Here is a 19,774-nt window from a genome sequence, read left to right on the forward strand (position 1 = left end):
TGGAATATTACTCAGCCCAAAAACACTGATTCAAAAAGATACCTGCACCCCCATGTTTATTGCCACTTTATTTACAATTGGAAAGACATGGAAACAGCCCAATACCCATTGCTCCCCTTAGCAGTGTATCTCTTTAGATCAGCCTGTTGTGCTCCCCACTCTGTCTGTGGTGAATCCTCTCACTCCCCATCACTGGCCTACACCCCAGTTCTTCTATGCAAAAGAAAAGAAGTGTCTAGTTCAGTAGTTATCAGCATATTCACAGGCCAGGCAGGCTCACCTCGGTGATGGCAGGGCTCCAGGTCAGACTGCCTCCATGAAGCAGGGTCCCCCCAGTGAAGCAAGTGATCTGGTTTCCCAATGTAAATAAAAGTCATGTTTACACTATCACTTAGTCTACTAAGTGCACTGCACTGTAATATAAGAGCATGATGTCTAAAAACACAATGTACAGAGACGAGAAGGGAGCACAGGCTGTCTGGAAAACAGATCTATCTGCCAAGAGATAGAGGCGAGGCAAGGCCTCACACCTCACCCATTTGTAGAAAACATCTGTGCAAAGAAGTGACTCACAGTAAAGTGAGGTCTGCCTGTCCCTACCTCCAGAACATCTTCATCACCCCATTTCTGTTACATTTTTAAGAAAGCTTTCTTTGGCTTACAGTGAAACAAAATAGACTATTTCTCACTATGTGACTCTATTTTATAATCATTGGTTGTATGTCAGACACTGTTTTGAATACCTTATAAATAAATAATAAAATATCCACAGCAAGTCGTATCATCCCCACCCACACCCCCACCATAACCAATGAAGGGAAACCAAAGGCCAGGAGTCCTGCCCAGGGCCACCCCCCGAAGCGGGATGTGAAGTCTGAGCCTGAGCTCCTACTCCTCTCCATGCCTGCACCTCTGGCCGGAGCACAAAGATCTAACAGGCCAAACACACAACCCTTAAGATGAAGAGCCCTGTCTCTTCCTCCTTTGTTTATCTGTCATCTTTGGCTGTGGTTGTTTGTTTTTCTTTCTTTCTTTCTCTCTGAAACTAGAATAAAGGGTCTATTACTGACTATGGATTAGTCTCTGCAGGTGACACAAAAATTCAGAATGTCTGGGCCTTGCCCTCAGGAAGTGAATGTCCTGAAACAGTATTAGAGATAGAAGGTGGCACAGATGGGAGCTATCTGTCTGGGAGAATCTGACCCCTGCTGAGAAGGCTGGTTGACTCATTGTTTTGAAAAGAATCATAAATAATGAGATCATTTCATTATTTCTTCCCTTAGGGAAGACCAAAGGGATTTTCTTTAAGATGAAATACAGATTTCTTAACATGTGAAACTTGATGATGCTTTGGGCAAATGCTCTTTCGCTTTAAAATCTTCCTCGTCTAACAGTGGGGCGGGGGGGGATAATGCACTGGCCTATGGTGATGGCACATGGGTGATTTGGTGGTGGGAAACCTAGGGGGATTACAACTGAGATGAAAAAATGCACAAAGTGATGGATAAATAAACTATTATGTTGTTTTTTAAAAATCTTCCTAGTCTTAGGTATCTGCCCAAAAGACACAAAAACACTGATTGAAAAAGATACCTGCACTCCCATGTTTATTGCCACTTTATTTACAATTGGAAAGACATGGAAACAGCCCAAATGTCCAAAGTGGATGACTGGATTAAAAAGATGTGGTACATATACACAATGGAATATTACTCAGCAACCAAAAAATAAATAAATAAATAAACACATGACTTTTGCAGCAACATGGATGGAGCTGGAAAAGATCATGCTTAGTGAAATAAGCCAGAAAGAAAAGGAAAAACACCAGATGGTTTCACCCATAGCAGGAGTATAATGGACGAAGCGAGAAAATAATAATAATGATGAACAGCTATATACCAGAGACATTTTATGGGGGTGGAGTGGGGAATGGGATCAAAAACGGGGGGGGGGGGGGAAGTGCACTGGCTATGGTGACGTCACAGGGTGATTTGGTGATGGGAAGCCACAGGGATTACAACTGAGATGGAAAATGCACAAAATGATGTAAAAATAAACTATTATATTATTTAAAAAAAAATGTCCTAGTCTTCATTTCATTCTCAGGTGACCAAGAGCACAGTGATTTCTGTTTACCTTAATAACACCACCACCCACATTTAAATTATCTATAGACTATAACATATAGGGAGGGTGTTTTTAGAGGATAACAATACATTTATTTGATAGACCTGGCATCTCTGAAAACAGTGTGCTAAATACAGATACGATTTTGGAAATTCATATTTGTTTAAATATGCAGTCTTAGGGAGTTTGCTATGAGAAAAACTGCTGAGAATCCATTAGTAAAGCTAGAAATCCTTTAAAATCATCTGATGACTGGCTAATTATTCCCCTAAATTTTTTACTATAAATATCAATAAGTTGTTCTTATTGAATAACACCTGAAATTCAACTCCTTTGTAGTTTATTCTTTGAAAACTTTACAAAATAAATTGTAGATCCAAATTTGAAAGGCTGGACTCAGTCAATAGCTCACGAAACCCAGGGTACTTCAAAACAGCTGTTATCCATCTTGCTACCCATATATGAGGCACAGAGACATTTTTAAAAGGCTTCCAATACTGGGCCCTCCCTGGTGGCACAGCAGGTTCAAGCACAGCACTAAGAAGCTAAAGCCACTTCAACATGAGTTCCATCCCAGCCTTCCCTGGAGGTGATCCACATGGTGTGGCAGACCTCTCCTGGCCTGCCTGCTGCTCCCCTCAGCAGTGTACTTCGTCAGTCAGCCTGTTCTGCTCCCAACTCTGTCCCTGGTGAATCCTCTCACCGCCCCTGCATCTCTGACCTATACCCCAGTTCTGTATGCATAAATAAATAAATCTTAAAAAAAAAAAAGTTTCCAATACTAGGAAACTCTGCGTTTATATAGGGCTCTGAAGAACTCTCCAGCTCGGCCTAGGGTGTCCATTCACAAACATTTTAAATTGTACCCTTTTTACTACCAGTCATGTAATTTAGAGAGGCCCCTTTCTGAAAGTTTGCACCACCAATATGATATAATAATCATTTTTTTGGGTACTGTGATAGGATAACTCTAGCTCATCAACTATTTGGGAGGATAATTAGACGTTATCATAAGCTGTACTGTAGTTTCCCAAGAAATGAGCAATTTGTTTTTTACATAAACTAGACAGCAGCTCCCTCTTGTGTTGAAATGTTAGTACTGCAGTCTCTGAATTAAAACGTGAGTTCTTTCATAGACAATAAAACTTGCTCAAACGAAGAACTTAAAGTTGTTTAAGAGAAACATAATGCTTCATAATTGTTTTAACTGGCATCTTTATTGTTAGTATTTATTTAATTAATTATTCAGATATTTATTGAGTGCTTATTGGGTGAGGGGAACTAGAAATTCTAGGATGATTAGACAGTTGTTCCCAAATTGCTCACATAATCTAGTCCACCTAGTGTCTGCCTTCTCCTAGTGCATTTCATGGTTCCCTGTCAATTGTGACACCTTTTGTCTTCTCTGAATCACCCCATCTCTCCCCCACACCGTTAACTGCCATCCTAACACTGAGTCATTTTATCTCTCTCCTAACTTCCCTTTATCGCTCTTTGTCATTTTTTTTGTTCTTCTCCTCCTGGATTGCAACCTCTTTGAAGGCAGCATCCATGTTTTATCTGATCCACGGTTAATTTTCCCGTATCTCCTCAATCTGCTGCTGTTCAGTAATATTCAAACACATGTATTCAAGTTCATTTAATGCAACCAAATCAGAAAGCAAGAACTTCACGGCTCATTAAGAATAGGTTCTAACAGAGAAGTCCACTGTAGTTGCTTTGACCAGACAACTCAAAAGTTGAGTAGTTGGCCATTGTTTGTTCTTCCCAAAATACATGGCGCTGGGCCCATCCTGGTGGTGCAACGAGCCAAAGCACTACATTATGAAGCTTCCCAAGCCACTGCAGTATGAGTCCCATCCCCGGCAGGGAGTTGACCCACATGGCACAGCAGACCTCTCCTGACCCGCCCACTGCTCCCCTCAGCAGTATGCTTCATCACTCTGCTTGTTCTGCCTCTGGTGAATCCTCTCACCTCACCCCCAGCACCTCTGGCCTGTACCCCAGTTCTGTGTGCATAAATAAATAAATCTTTTTTTTTTAAATACATGGTGTTTTCTCATAAATGTCTGTGGTACTATAATAAGGATGCCAAGGGAAGGTAAGTTTGACTCTCTCCTAGAAGACACATGTCAGAAGTTTGGCTGGCCCTTCCTGTCCGCCCTGAAAGGGCTCTCGGTGCCTGCACGTTCCCACGGGTGCCCGTGTGACTCTCGTGAAGGCCAGCAGGCCAGAGGCTGCCCAGGTCCTGCAGCAGGGGCCCCAGACTTGTATTTCACATAACAGTGAAATATTTCTTTTAATTATTTTCAGGGACTGGCATGAGGTTGTTGCCACTATCTTATTCTTATTCTACCATCTATAAACCACCTTTTAAACTATCATTTATTAGGACTTTCATTTTATGAAAGAAAAAATGAAATTTTAACACCAAAAAGTAGGATAGTCATCATCACCTCAGTGTAAAGAACTTTTTTTCTAACGAATACATCTTACTCCTGTGCTGGACCACACACTTGGGTCAGCAAAGTGGAGGTTCGACACATGGGCACACGCCTGGCGTCCACTTTCCACACCTCTCGCTTCCATTCAAGAGCGTCTCTCCATTTGATCGCCCCTATCCTGGGTTTAGCATCATCTGGCTTCCACATTAGCTCCTGTTTCCAAGAGTGTGATGTCTGACCATTCTCACATGCCACAGGGCAAATCTCCAATGAAAAGAAGTTCCAGAAGCCAGTGGAGGGGAGGTGGGAAAGCGCCCACCTGCCCTCTTTCTTCAGTTGCTTGGCCCAGGCGTGTGATGGGGTTGGTTGGGCAGTGGGGAGTTCATGGGCTGGACTCAGATAGGGAGGGAGCAAAGGGGCAAGAGAGACAAAGGAATGGACTACATTTGCTGGGAGTGGTATTTCCCTCCTCTCCTGACCACAAGAAGAACAAAGTAAGAGCTCGTAACTGTCTGTCGCGCTTTGCTTTTGTTTTTGTTTTTGAACTGCTTTCAAAGAGCCTGTTGGACCTAATCATCTCCATACAACCAGCCATCTGCTATCATGGTGCACTCCCTCTCCCAGTCCAGGACCCAACTTAGGAAAGTCTCTCCATTTCTCCCCTCAGACCTACATAAGGGGATACACATGTGGGGGGGTGTCTCATGAGGGGAGGGGGAATCAGGAGCTTATCAACACTTGCACTTGTGTGGGTGATGGTGGTTTAGAGGCCTATTGAGAAGAGCTGAAGGACCTGTCTTGCCTTAAATCACCTTTAGCACACCAAAAAGCTGGATCCCCTCTGTGAGGGGGTTGGAAGAGTCAGCTCTCCCAAGGGCCCTTGTCCTGAAAAAAAAAAAAAAAAAACACACACACACAACAGCCTTGGTGTTCAGTTGTCCCCAGCTGTCTACAGTGCAGGCACGCAGCCCTGGTGAGCAGGTGCCCCTGGCTGAGAGGCGCCTGGCTGAGAGGCGTCTGGAGGCAGGTCCCCGAGCAGCCCTTCTTTCCCCAGGCCCCACTCCTTCCTGCAGCACAGCCTAGGAGTCTCAGGCTCCCCACAAACGGGGTGAAAGTGATTCAGCTTCCTCCTCTCTCACCATCTTTTCTCACACCAGCAGGAAACAGAATGCTCTTAAATCACAGTAGAGCTGAAAAAAAAAAAAAAATCTAGTCTCCTCCGTACATTCCTGGTAAATAACCTAACCCTTGGAGAATGTCAGGTTTGAGACAAGACAGCGCCACATCTTTTCATCAGCTAGCATTCCCCCTCACCCTCACCTGGTTCCTCCTCCATCTTCTCCTTAGGCAGCTCCAAAATAGCCCCAAGGAGCCTGGAGAGAAAAAAACAACCACGCTCTGTTCCGGGAGACCATCCCTTTCGGGAGACCACCCTTCACGGCAGCACTTCCATAACTTGGCTTCCTGTGGCTGATGATCCCAACAAGATGAAGCAGTGGAAATCTTGAGGGTCACTTTTTTTTTAAGTGTAATATTCTCATCTCTCCTGGCTGAATCTGGCAAGCCTATCTCAAGTTGATGTAAGGATAGACTGGCACAGCGACCACATGCCCTGGACGGTGGACACTATGGGGTGTGGCAGACATGGGGTGCGCCCATGGGCAGGGCGCACAGGGCAGCCATCTGGTGAATTACTTACAGCCACCCTGGCACTCTCCATCGTTCCTTCGTTACTGATGACGCAGGTTCCACTTTAATTCTCGTGACAACCCCCTGCAGGAGGTTTTATTATCCCCTTGTTGCAGACAAGGCAATCGATTTTCAGGAGAAATAAATAGCTTAGCGTTACAGAGGAAGCAGGGCTGCCGGCTTTCTTGAATGCCCTCTGGACACGGAACACCCTCCTAGGAGGGAGGCCCTGGAATTGTACAAACAGATGTCCCCAACATCCAGAGAGGTGCCCCCTCCCCCACCCCGGACTGGTGCTGGTTCCCTCTGCATTTGGCATCAAATCTGAGGCTACTTTCAGGGCATAAGATTCTTTTCCAGGCAATGGCTCCACTCCCTTTCTCAAATTTGTCTGCAGTAGATGAAAGGTGCTCCACTTATCTCCACTGGTCTCCGGGAAGTCTGTTCCTTCCTTAAACAGACATGCTTCCCACGGAGACACCGGAGGCACCATGGGGAACTGCAAGAATGGGGTGTCAGGGGCCACCACAAGAGTGAGAAATACACTTGTCTTTCCTTCTGCCGTCAGGGTGTTAGCAGGCCCAAGAAAGACAGGCCCCGGAAGGAGCCCTTTGCCACGTGTTTATAACTAAAGTTTTCTTCTTTCATTCACCCAGTACACCTAAAGTATGAATCACTCAGTGCAGGGACACCAGCCAGCTCACTACACAAAGTGCTGCTGTGCTAGATAGAGAGGCCCAGCCTTGTGCAACTTTGGGCCTGCTGGGGTATCCGGTGTGTCGCTAGGGAGCTTCAGGCACTTTCCCCACCTGGCACGGCCTGCTCTTTCTCCCTCCTTTGCCTTAGGGGCCTCCTTTGGATTCTGGCCTCCCTGGTGCCCCAGCTCTAGACTAGGCAATACCTGCACCTGTTGGTTGGGCAGCAAGAGGCTCCTGGGAGACCAAGCTCCCTGGTAAATACACTCTACTCTCATGGAGCAACCCCTCCCCACCCTCGCCTTGGCCTGCCCATCAGCCTCACTTCTTGGTTAATGCCTGAGCACCGCCCACATTGGGGCACAGTCAATTGTTGCCATTTTAACAGCCAGGAAATTGAGACTGGGAGCAGTCAGATCTTGTTCCAGATGTGGAGCAGGTGAGGGAGTGGGCTTGAACCTGGCAGTCTGCGCCCAGCTGAAGCATGGCCCACGTGCAAGGCTCTGTAGGGTCCCAGTGGGCTAGAAAACAGCATGAACACTGGATGGCATCTACCAAGTGCTGACTGAGTATACGGCTCCCCCACACCCGCTCTCCTAAACTGCCCCCTCCCCCCCCCCACACACACACGGTGAGGCAGAGTTTACAGCCAATGGAGAACAGTGAGGTTAGGGAATTTGTTCAAAGTGATGTAACACTGTAAGCGATGGATATGTCAGCACTGCTACGTTAGCACTTTCTGCACTTTAACATGCAGAGGAATCACTGGGGATCTTGCTCACCTGCAGACACGAAAGGCCTGCTTTGGGGCCCAGACTGCATTGCTCTCAAGTACCGTGTGGTGCTGATACTGCAAGGCTTGCCATGCTATCTGCCGCTGGGTATGATACAGCAGTGAAAGATGCTATAAGCATTCCTATCTTCATTTACCCTCTAGGCTTAACAACCTTGTTTTCTTACATTCCATGGAGAAAACATGCTAAGAAGATAGCATCGGAATTGCTGACAACCAGGTGATATGAATGCGAGCTGGTGCCAACCTAAATCTCCATCTTGTGTCAGAAGGATGGACATGTTGACCCTTGCCCATTCTGCTTTTTTTACTTCCTTGTAACTCTGGATAAAGACTCTTGTTCGCTGCCAAAAAGCAGGACTGTGGTCTTTCAGACACTAACTCGTCTGCCATCCTCACCTGGTCAACAAACTCCTTCTCTTCCAACTCTGCTTTCATTAGCCCAGGGAACCAAGGCTAGCATTCCAATACAGGTAGTTTTCATACTCTTTTAAGTTTTCCTAAATGGTTCCCATGTTATCAGTAATAATTTTAGTTAAGTATTACTGCGTGCTTACTTTATACCAGGCCGTTAAGGAGGATCTCATTAATAAAATGAAGTAGGATAAAATGAGTGTTCCCATTTTGCACACAAGGCAACTGAGGCCTACAGAGTATTGCAAACTTGCTCCAGGTCACAAAGATAGCAAGTGGCAGAGTGGGTCCCACTGGTCTGTGAAAAGGGAAGAAGGGACATTGCTAGCTCAGTGTTTATATGTGGAAATACAAAGGGCAGCATGTGCAGCCTTTCAAAGCAAGGCCTAGATTAGAATCCATCTGGTTCTCATAATACAAAATCCAATGCCTTTTCCATCCATCTCTCCTCCCTAACCACGAGCAAACTAGTCCAGTTAGAGATTTTTCCTGCAGACAGTTCCGAGGAGTCCTTAACCAATATACCAGGAATTTGAACTAACTTCCTGAGCTCAGCTGTCTCCCTGTAAAGTCCAGGATGCTAGTTAGAACCCCCTGGAGGCCTGCAGGCCTCAGGGAAGTGATCAGAAGCCTCCAGAGCTCCTGGGGAGCCCCCTCTATTGCAGCCTGAAGAGGCTCTTCCCAGAGTCACTTATTACTAATGCAGTTGGCAGGGCAGCGGGCCAGGCCCGTCAAGCCCAAGACCTGACGTGAACTCACAGAGGCTCCCTGCAAACTCCACAGGCAGGTTGCTTACTGTCCCAGCTTTTAGTTCTCAGTTCCTCTCCCACTTCTTGGCCAGGTATTATGCCACTCTCTTTTTTATGGCACATGCCTCTTTCCTTATCTCAAGCTTGCTTTCCAGAAAGAATCCTTTTATTCTAAATGATGACTGATAATGTGTTAACAATAGCACTGATAATGCCAGGAGCTGGGAATGAGAATGGAGGACTCAGGTTCAAAAAAGTCCTGCCCTTGGGGAGCTTACAGCCTCAGGGAGAGGGTGACAGATATAGAATCTCCCCCAAAGCTAACTTCTCAGTTGTCAGCACATCTAGGACACCCAATGGGAGTCCAGAAGGTTTATCAGAAGCCATGACATCACAAGTGCATTGTGAAAACTGGGTCAACTGCCTCACACCATATGCAAAAATTAATTCAAAGTAGATTAAAGACTTGTAAGACCTGAAACCATAGTACACAGAGGAAAACAGAGGCAATATATTCCTCAACATTAGCCTCAGAGATGTCTTTGAGGAAGGGAAACAAAAGCATAAAAAAGCAAATAGGATTACATCAAACCAAACAGTTTCCACAAGCCAAACACAAACTATCATCAAATGGAAGACACCTTTCTGAATGGGAAAAGATATTTGCAAATCACCATCCAGCAAGGAGTCAATATCAAAAATATATAAAGAACTCATTAAAAACTCAACAACAAAACCCCCAAACAATCTGATGGAAAAATGAGCAGAGGCAAGCAGAGAAAAAAGCTTTCTGGGTGAAAGGAAACAACATGAGCAAAAGCACAGAGACATGAAGCAACTCATATGCATGGAGGCCGTTCTATACCTTGGAGCATAAGATGTAAAGCAAGGTCCAAGGACAATACAGGATAACAGAATAAGGGGATAGTCTAGGGAGTCCCTAAAAGCCACTCAAAGGACTCGGACTTGCTTCTCCAGACAGGGGATCTCACATCATGCCTCAGATGGAGCATACACCTGGCCTCTGCCCGCAGCCCTCACTCTTCTTCCAGCAGGGCAGATCCGCCGTCATCTGTGTTACACATTTGGTGCTTTGTGTAATGTTGTGCAAAGAAAGTTCTATAGCTGGGGATTCCCTGGTGGCACAAGGGGTTAAGTCTCAGCACTATGAAGCTATCTGCAGCCACTGCAGCATGAGTTCCATCCCCGACCAGGGAGCTGACTCACATGGTGCAGCAGACCTCTCCTGTTCTCATAGCGGTGTATGTCAGTCAATCTGCCTGTTCTGCTCCCCATTCAGTCTCTGGTGAATCCTTTCCTGCACCTCTGGCCCGTACCCCAGTTCTTGTATGCATAAATAAATAAATCTCAAAAAAGAAAGTTCTACACCTGCTGTAGTACCTGACGGGACATTATCTCAGAGTCGCTCAGGACAGAGAGACTACATTTGGGGTTTCTCTTAATTGGTGGGTGCCCTGGGCCAAGAAGTGGCCATTTCCTCTCTCATTTTTGATTCTGAGATGAGTAAGAAAACCAAAGCTGCTTCCTTTCTTCCTCCAGGCCAGCCCCACTGACCTCACAGGCCTCACTGGCCCCAAGTACCCCAACGGCTGCTGAAGCCCCTCCCATCCAGGCTTATCTCTGCTGTGACCCTTGATACCATGCTGGAGATTACAGGTGTTGTCAGGCCCCACCTGTCAGAACAACCTTTCTGCCAGCACTGAGCCTGCTGGCCAAATCTGTCCACTGTAAAGCTTTGCTGTGCTTCCCTAGGCCCAATATTACTTACTTTATTTAGTTGAGGCCCATGTAAGGGAACCTTGTCTCCCCACTGTCAGTCAGAAGGCCTGGTTCTTTGAACACCCCACCCCTGTCTCCCTGGTCCTTGCCACTTGGTCAGGCCGTGAATATTCCAGTTCTTTTACTTCTCTATGTAAACCAAACTCCTCAGCCCTAATCACGCTGGTGCTCTGCGGACCCTGCCACTTCATGCTGCCTGAACAGGGCTGTCTCGTCCCCAGGAGAGCAGTCTAGGTAATTCTTATCAGCACCACCTTCTACCCAGGCTTATCAAGCTGCCCCAGGGATTCACTGAGCTTAGGGCGCTGACCATTGTGGAAAGCATTCATCTAGAGGGATCCAAATGCCTTGACTGAGCCCCATTTCAATAAAACTGAGGGTGTAACCCCGCCCTCAGAGTGCTATTGATTCACTTATATCACATATTATTCTAGTAGTCCACTATGTACATCATTAACCATACATAAGAAATCAAAATCAAGCATATAAACAATTAAAGATAATAGTTTAAAAGTATTTTTACTGATTCTAAAGAAATATTTGTTCTGAAAAAATGCAGTGACAATATTCTTTCTACAAATATATAACTGAATATGCTTCCCTTATTTTTTTTTTTAATTAGACTTTATTTGGGGAGACGGTTTTAGGTTTATAGGAAGACTGAACAGAAAGTACAAGAGTTCCCATATATTCTGTCAACACTCTCCCCTCCCCAGTTTCCCTTATTGTCTTAGTAGTTTCGTACCCTATTATCACTGATGAGCCAACGTTGATACACTATTATTAACTCAGCCCAGAGTTTACAGGAGGGCTCACTATTTCTGTTGTACATTTTATGGGTTTTAATAAATATATAATAACAGGGACCCCCTTGTTACAGCACCCAGGATGATACAGAAATACTTCACTGACCTTAAAATTCCTGTGCACCACCTACAACTATGTCCTTTCCTCCCTCCTTCTCTCCTTCCCTTTCCCTAGTCCTTGGAAATCATTATTTATCGCTTCATTAAAAAAACAATACCAGACCTCTCTGGCGGCTCAATGGGTTAAAGCACAGCACTGTAAGCTGGCTGCAGCTGCTTCAGTGCGAGTTCGATCCCTGGCCCCAGAGGTGACCCTCATGACACAGCAGACCTCTCCTGGCCCGCCCGCTGCTCCCCTCAGCAGTGTACTTCATCAGTTTGCCTGTTCTGCTCCCCACTCTGTCTCTGGTGAATCCTCTCACCACCCCTGTACCTCTGTCCTGCACCCCAGTTCTGTATGCATAAATAAAGAAATCTTTTAAAACAACAACAAACAAACCATGGTGTGACCCTTTGTGGTAAAACTGAACTTCAAGGTCCATTACTTGCTTCTGGACCATGGAGCTGGCATAGCAGAAGAGGCCTCACAAAGGTCAGTGACTCCAGATGGGGAAATGCAGCAATAGGCATGCTTAGAAACTGGAATAATTTTTTCAATCCCTTTCACCAATTATGCAAAAGTATTTATGAACACTCAACAGGTGAAGTTCCCTCTTCCCTGAAGCAAAACAGTCACTCTTACAGGCTTGTGAATTTGATAACTTTAACAAATAGCTCAGATGTTTCCCTCTCTTCTAAAATACCTCGATTAGAAAAGTTTAATTACATTCAGAATTCTCTAAGTTTCTTAAGTATGCCCACTTCCAGAACCCCTGCTTCAACAAGCATAAAGAAGGAAAGCAATTGTTCTGAAAAGTACAGACTTCTACCCAAGTCCCTGTGAATGCAGAGGTTGTGACAGAAAGGCCCACCTGGATTGGAGCCTGGGATCCACCCCATTTCCAGCTTCATAGCGTTGAGCCCCACTTCTCCTTGGCAGTGAGCTCTGAAGTGTGGCTCCTGGATCCTTGTTGTGGAGACCCCAAAGCACTGCACTGGTGCCTGACCAATGAAATGAGAGTTGGTCATCAATCATCACAACAAACACATTTCATGTCATTAAGTCCATTCCCAGATAAGACCTGCTGTCCTCATAAGCTCCCAAATACTCTGGTTCTGCCTGCCAGCTATGAGTTTAAATCTCGGAAGCTTTCTCACTGGCCCACGTGGAATCTTCTGAAAGGGGACCATCCACCAACGGTGGATCATTCTCTTCTGAAATTGTGTTCCCCACCATGACCCTTCCCTGACCCCTCTGCTGGAAACGCAGGTGAACTGCCTTTCAGGTCCTGTATATAAAGTCTATATACAGGACATCTTTTATGTGCCATGTTACTGTATGTTCAATAACATCCAGTTATTGAATAGCTGTGCCTGCCCAGGCTGCATATTTTCCATTCACTCCTCCAGGCTAATGTCACTGTTCTCCAGCTCCCATCCTGGGGGGCTGGTCTGGGTGGACAGCACGGTGGGTCCCTTGTCCTCTGGCTCCTGCCTGGGCTCACATGATGAATGACACTGGCAGAAGGAGTAAAGTCAGGGCTCTTACTCCTCTATTCTCACCCACTGGGTCACCACAACTTGGCATGACTCTTCTGAAGTTCCTGACTCCCACCAACAGTCCTACCCTCTCCTGGTGCTGGTGAATATTCCTCTCTATGAGGCTGAGGGGTAGCAATGGTCCCTGCATTGTCACTTTTTAAAGGCTTGTCTACCAAATCAACCATGTTTTAATAGCATCTTCATAAAACATTTTTAAAAATAAATATCAAGTTACCACCTTAAGAAAGTGAATTCTGCATCCCTGGAGCATGGTACCATCCCTTTTTCCTTGTCCTAAATAATTTTGTGAACAAATCTTTATTAAACTTTCTTATATCATCTGAGATTTCTGTTTCTCTTTTTTAAGATTTATTTTATTTATTCATACAGAACTGGGTACAGGCCAGAGATGCGGAGGGTGAGAGGATTCACCAGAGACACAGTGGGGAGCAGAACAGGCAGATCGATGAAGTACACTGCTGAGGGGAGCAAACCATGCCAAACCATGTGGATCTCCTCTGGGGCAGGCAGGACTCGAACTCATGCGGAAGTGGCTTAAGCTTCTTAGTGCTGTGCTTTAACCCGCTGCGCCACTAGGGAGGGCCAATTTCTGTTTCTTAAAGGAACTGTCTGCTATGCCATCCAAACAGCCAAAGCTTTGACGTCATTTTTGGGGTTCTTTTAAGTGCATGTTTAAATGCAGTTCATATCCTTATATAAGTTTCTGGTGCACAACACTGTACTTCTATATCTGTAAACAATATATTTCCATCACTACCAAAAATTAGTTTCCATCCATCACCATATAATTGGCTTCTTAAATTCTTTGGTTCTTGATGAGATACTGTGTGAAACAGGAAAATAGATAGAAGCAATGAATGCTGATAACAACAAAGAACTTCTTTAGTGTTCTTACTTAGAGTCAGTGTGTTCTCTTTTACATGAATTAACTTAGTTTAAGCCCACAACACCATTATAAGATGGCCCCAAGGGCCTCTGCCTGATGATAGTCTCACCTAGATGTGGACTGCACTTAGTGACTTTTTGCTAATGACCAGAATGGCAAAGTGACAGCATTAGGATTCATAAAGACTGGCTTCCTTATTGGGTGCTGCCTCCCATTCACTCATTCTGAGGAAAATAGTTGCCATGTTGCGGGCTACCCTATGAAATTAGCAAAAAACGTGATGTCCCCAGTCAGGGGAGATGCCTAGCCATGTAAGTGACTGCAAAGTAGCTCCTCCTTCAGTAAAGCCCCCCATGACTGCATACCAGTTAAACTGCACCCAGATTCCTAACCCATTGAAATGATAAGATAATAAATGTGTGTTATTTTAAGTCACTAAGTTTTGGAGTAATGTGTTACACAGAACTGATAACCAGTTCAAAGAAGCACCATACAGGTTTAACCACATGCCCTTGGTCATACAGCTAGGAAATCAAAGTATTAAGACCAGTAATCAGATGGCCTGACTCACAGACTGCACATTCACCCATTACTGTGGTTGTTTGATGAAACGATCTATGAAGGAATTTTGCTGCTTATAAAAATAAGCTATTTCCATTATTATATACCAGTCATGCATCTCTAACACAATGGGGTTACAGTGTAAAAAAAGTGTTATTAGGTGATTTGGCCACCATATGAATGTTGTAGGGTGTCATTATGCAAACCTGGACGGCATGCCTACACACAAAATCCACATGGAATAGCCTATGGGGAACACCATTGAACATGTGGTCTGTTGTGGACAGAAATATTAAGTGACATGATAGTCACATTTTAGAGAGCAATCAGCAATATTTAACAAAAGGTACAAATCCTTCCACTCTGCAATTCTATGCCTACAATACCAACTTGGAGGTGTATGAACATTTAAGTGCATAAATATTTACTACACAGTTAAAAAAAACAAATAAATATCCAGTAATAGGGGATTTGGGTGAGTTAAGAAAGACTATTTAGCCATTAACAGAATGAGGTAGATGCAAATCCTCTATAGATAGAAAATTACTCAACAAAACATTAGCCAACTGAATAATTCATTGAAAGTATCCTATGTCACAATCAAGTAGGATTTATTCCACAAGTGCAAGGATGGTTTAACATTGAAAAATAATTCACAAAGTATATTCCATTAACATAATGAAGGATAATAATCATATGTTCATCTCTATGGGTGCAGAAAAAGCATTCTGATAGAATTCAGTATTCATTTACAATAAAAATTTTCAAAAGAGTGGGGGTAAAGGGGCATATACCTCAATATAATAAAGGCCATATATGACAAATGCACAGCTCACATCATACTGAACAATGAAAAGTTTTCTTCTAAAATCAGGATTATTAAGACAAGGATGCCCACTCTTCCCACCTTTATTAATCTACCATTAGAAGTATTAGTCACAGCAATTAGAAAGAAGAAAAGCCATTTTCTTGGAATTGGAAATGAACAAGTGTAACTGTCACTATTTGCAAATAACATCAAATCATATATAGAAACACTAAACATACTAAACCGAACAAACAAAAAACTGTTAGAACAAACAAATTCAGTAAATTTACAGGATACAAAAATGGGTGCATTTCTATGTGCCAATAATGGGCTAGCAGAGAAATTAAGAATTCAGCATCATTCACAACTGCATCAAAAACAATTAAATATTGAAGAATTAATTACCAAGGAGATAAAGACCTGTGCACTGAAAACTATAAAACATTGATGAAAGAGAATGAAGACCATCAAAGCAGATGGAAACATATTCTGTTCATGGATTGAAGTAATTAATGTTATTAAAAGGTCCACACTACCCAAAGCAGTATGCAAGTTTAATGCAACCCCTATCAAAATTCCAATGGCATGTTTCACAAAATAGAACAATTATAAAATGTGTATGGAAATACAAAAGGCCTTGAAGAACCAAAGCAAAGTTGAGAAAAAAGAACAAGGCTGGAGGCAATGTATGCCTTAATTTTGAATTATATTAAATAGCTACAGTAATCAAAACAGTATGGGGCTTGTACAAAAATAAGCATTTGGATCAATGGACCAGAATCGAAAGTCCAGAAATAATCCTGGGATCCATAACATAAAATTGGGAACGACTTTTCAATAAACGGTGTTGGAGAAAGTAGAAAGTAAAATAATGGTAACACCATTCACAAACATTGACTAAAGATTGACTAAAGACCTGATGTGAGACCTAAAGTCATAAAACCTAAAGTCATAAAACACTCTACAAAACATAGGTGGTAAGCTTCCTGATACTGGTCTTGGCAACAAAAGCAGAAAGAAGGAAGTGGAACTATACCAAACTACAGAAACTTCTGCACAACAAAGGAAAACATCAACAAATGAAAGTGCAACTTACTAAATGGTAGAGAATATTGGCAAATCAGGTACTTATAAGAGTTAATAGTCAAATATATAAACAGCTCATCCAATTCAAAATGGGTAGAGGGTCTGAGTTGAAATATTTCCAAAGAAGACAACATATGTCCATCACTAATCACAATGGAAATGCAAATCAAAACCACAATGAGCTATTTCATCTCATACTTGTCACAATAACTATCAGAGACCAGAAGTCATACATGTTTGTGGGGATGTGGAGAAAAAGGAACCTTTGTGCACTATTGGTGAGAAATATGGTAAAGAATATGGAGATTCTTCAAAAAAGTAAAATTAGAATGAAATGTCATATGTTCTAGCAGTTCCACATCTAGATATTTATACAAAGAAAACAAAACACTAACATGAAAATAGATATGCACTCCCCCATGTTCATGTCAGTATTATTTACAATAGCCAAGATTTGAAAACAACTTAAATGTCCATCAATGGATTAGTAAAGAAGTTGTGGAACATATCTGTGTGTGAGTGTACACATATGTGCACATATACAATGGAATAGTATTCAGTCATTAAAAGGTATAATTGCCATTGAGGCACCATGGATGGACCTTGATGGCATTATACTAAGTGAAATAAGTCAGATGGAGAAAGACAAATACTATATGATCTCACTTATGTATGGAATCCAGTGTTGTTTTTTAAAAAGCTCAGAGATACAGAGGACAGATTGATGTTGCCAAAGCTGGGTATTAGTGGGTAGGTGAGATGGGTAAAAGGGGTCAAAAAATACAACTTTTCAGTTATTAAACAAGCCACAAGGGTCTAAGTTTTTTTTTAATGAAGTAGATTTATATTGAGGGAAGAAAAAAAGATAAAACTTTCTGTAAGTAGGTATATGTTCCTATATATGCTTCACTCAGCTTCTACAAATGTTAACATTAACATGACCATAGCTAACTGATTGAAACTAGGTAATCAACACTGATAAAATGTTAATTAGGTTTTGAACTTGAGAGAAGTGTTGGGTCTGAGGAGAGAAAAACAGGGACATTCTAGACAATGATCTTTGCTTGTACAGGTAATTTAAAAGAGTGAACAATTCAGAACGCCATTTATTTTTGTCTTCCAATGATGAAATGATGGGAGCAGGCACTCATTTAACTTACCTAATTTTCTTTTGTGTGTAACAAATTTACATGGATTCTTGGAAGACTTAAATTATAGAGATTTCTTATCTCAACAAATAATCTCTTCTTTACAAGATGCCACAGGTTCTGCTGGACTTCGGGGAATCAAAGATAAGTAAAGATTCCTATTGTACTTGTTGCTACTACTCTGTTTATCTGTTGAGGGCTTTGCATATTTTATCCTTACAACAGTCTAGGGATTTAAGAACGATTGTTGTCCTTATTTGAACTATTAAAAAAGGAAAAAATGTGGTTTATAGAACTTGCAAAGGAACCAGGCAGTTCCTGGGCTTAACTTCCATGCCACACTGCTATTGCTTGTTTTCAAAACTGGAAAAACATACTGATATATGAAATCACGTCTTCATATAAAACATAACAGATCCATATTACCACAGAAGCAGTTTTCCAAGAAAGACAAATATATAATGAAACTTGAGAAGGTGGGTACATTTAGAATAAAAATTTGTCAATAAAAGTTTACCCATGTCAGACCCTCCCTGATGGCACAACGGATTGGAACAGAGCACTATGAAGCTAGCTGCAGCCTCTTCAACATGAGTTCGATCCCAGCCAGGGCGGTGACCCACATGGCCCAGCAGACAGCTCCTCTCCTGCAGCTGCTCTCCTCAACAGTGTATTTCAGTGATCTACCTGTTGCTCCCCACTCTGTCTATGGTGAATCTTCTCACTGCCCTTACACATCTGATCTGGTCTGTACCCCAGTTCTGTATGCATAAAATAAATAAATCTTTAAAAAAAAAAAAGGTTCACCCATGTCACTAAACCCCTTTCCCAGCAGGGTTATTATCTCTGAGAGATAATAAGAGTATGTCAAAATACAAGTGTGCATAGCAGGAGTGCAGCCAGCCTGAGGTTAAGGATGAACCACCTCCTCAGCCCAGAACATCAATTCTGAAGTGAACAGATCCTTTTTAGCTTTCATCCACAGGTTACCAGCCTTGAAATTTGGGCAACAAGAATCAGGAGTTTTTATACTGACCAAAACTTACTCTTTGAAACGCTCACATTCTACTCCCTGTGTCTTCTTAGTGAACGCTAACTTTTCTTTGGGGTCTGGAGATAGCACCTTCTAGGGCTGGTCAGAGCCTGGTAATCTGTCAGTTCTGACACTGGGGCAGGGCTTCGGCTTTCTCTGAATGTTTACTGTGGGCCCTATGGTATTTGAGGCGGACAACCTCACACTCACTAGCAAGAGGACTACTAAAGATCCCAATTGTTAGTGGGAAGAACTGACATCTTTGCAAGGGAAGAGCAGCACTACTGTATCTCAAAAGGGGAGACCTTGGATCTCCGTGGTCCCCACTCCATTGTAAAACTCACTTAAAAAGTGGCCTTAAATTCAAGGTGCCTCAAAAGTGGGGCCTCTCTTGAGAACATTCTAGAGAAGGCGACGGGAATCTCTAGTAGTGCAAGTGGGGAAGTACCAGCAGTGAGAGCACGCAGACTTTGGGGGCGAGGGTCCTTGGTTCCAGACACCCCTTCCAGTCCCTGCAAACGCTTGTCCTGGTTCCCACAGTCGTGTCCCCTAACTGCTCAGGGGCGGGGGCCCGAGGACACACGAGCCCCAGCCTCTCACCTACCCCATTCTCGCCATGGTCCTTTGTGGGGACCAGACTACCGGGCGCAGAGCCTCAGAACCAGGCAGGACCCGCTCCTTGCAGCGAGGAGAGGGCGAGGGCCGGCGGCGGCCTCGCGGCGCTTCCACATGTGGCGGGGCCGCAGGGGGGGGGACGAGGAGCCGAGGGGGAGGGTTTACATCTCAGCAAAGTTCCCGGATGGTCGCAGCCTCCCGGTTCTGAGAGCTTTTCCTGCCCGGCCGGCTCAGCCCTACGGATCAGGGAGAAGTTTTCCAGAAAAAAATGCCCGGCGCGCCGCGGGGCCCTGGAAGCCGCCCGGAGCCCTCGCGCGGTAAGGGACACGCCGCCGCCCCGCCTCGGGTTCCGGGGTCTCGGGACCGCGCTGGTGGAGCCCCCCACGGCCGCCGGGGGCTCCAGGGAGGGGCTGGGCTGGACGGAGGGGCTCGGACGCACCGCCTGGCACCGGTGGGCG

General features: G+C 44.0%; 1 protein-coding gene across 1 annotated transcript in view; it reads left to right on the forward strand.

The window, feature by feature from the left end:
* Positions 1-19,506: 19,506 nt before the first annotated feature.
* The window catches only part of WIPF1 (WAS/WASL interacting protein family, member 1), a 110,007-nt gene continuing 109,739 nt past the window's right edge, over positions 19,507-19,774 (forward strand). The window contains exon 1 of the mRNA XM_004674515.2: positions 19,507-19,633. The gene's annotated coding sequence lies outside the window, so the exon portion shown is untranslated. The remainder of the gene's footprint in view (positions 19,634-19,774) is intronic.

The sequence above is a fragment of the Condylura cristata genome, unplaced genomic scaffold, assembly GCF_000260355.1.
Source record: "Condylura cristata isolate star-nosed mole 26May11 unplaced genomic scaffold, ConCri1.0 scaffold00002, whole genome shotgun sequence".
Taxonomy (NCBI): domain Eukaryota; kingdom Metazoa; phylum Chordata; class Mammalia; order Eulipotyphla; family Talpidae; genus Condylura; species Condylura cristata.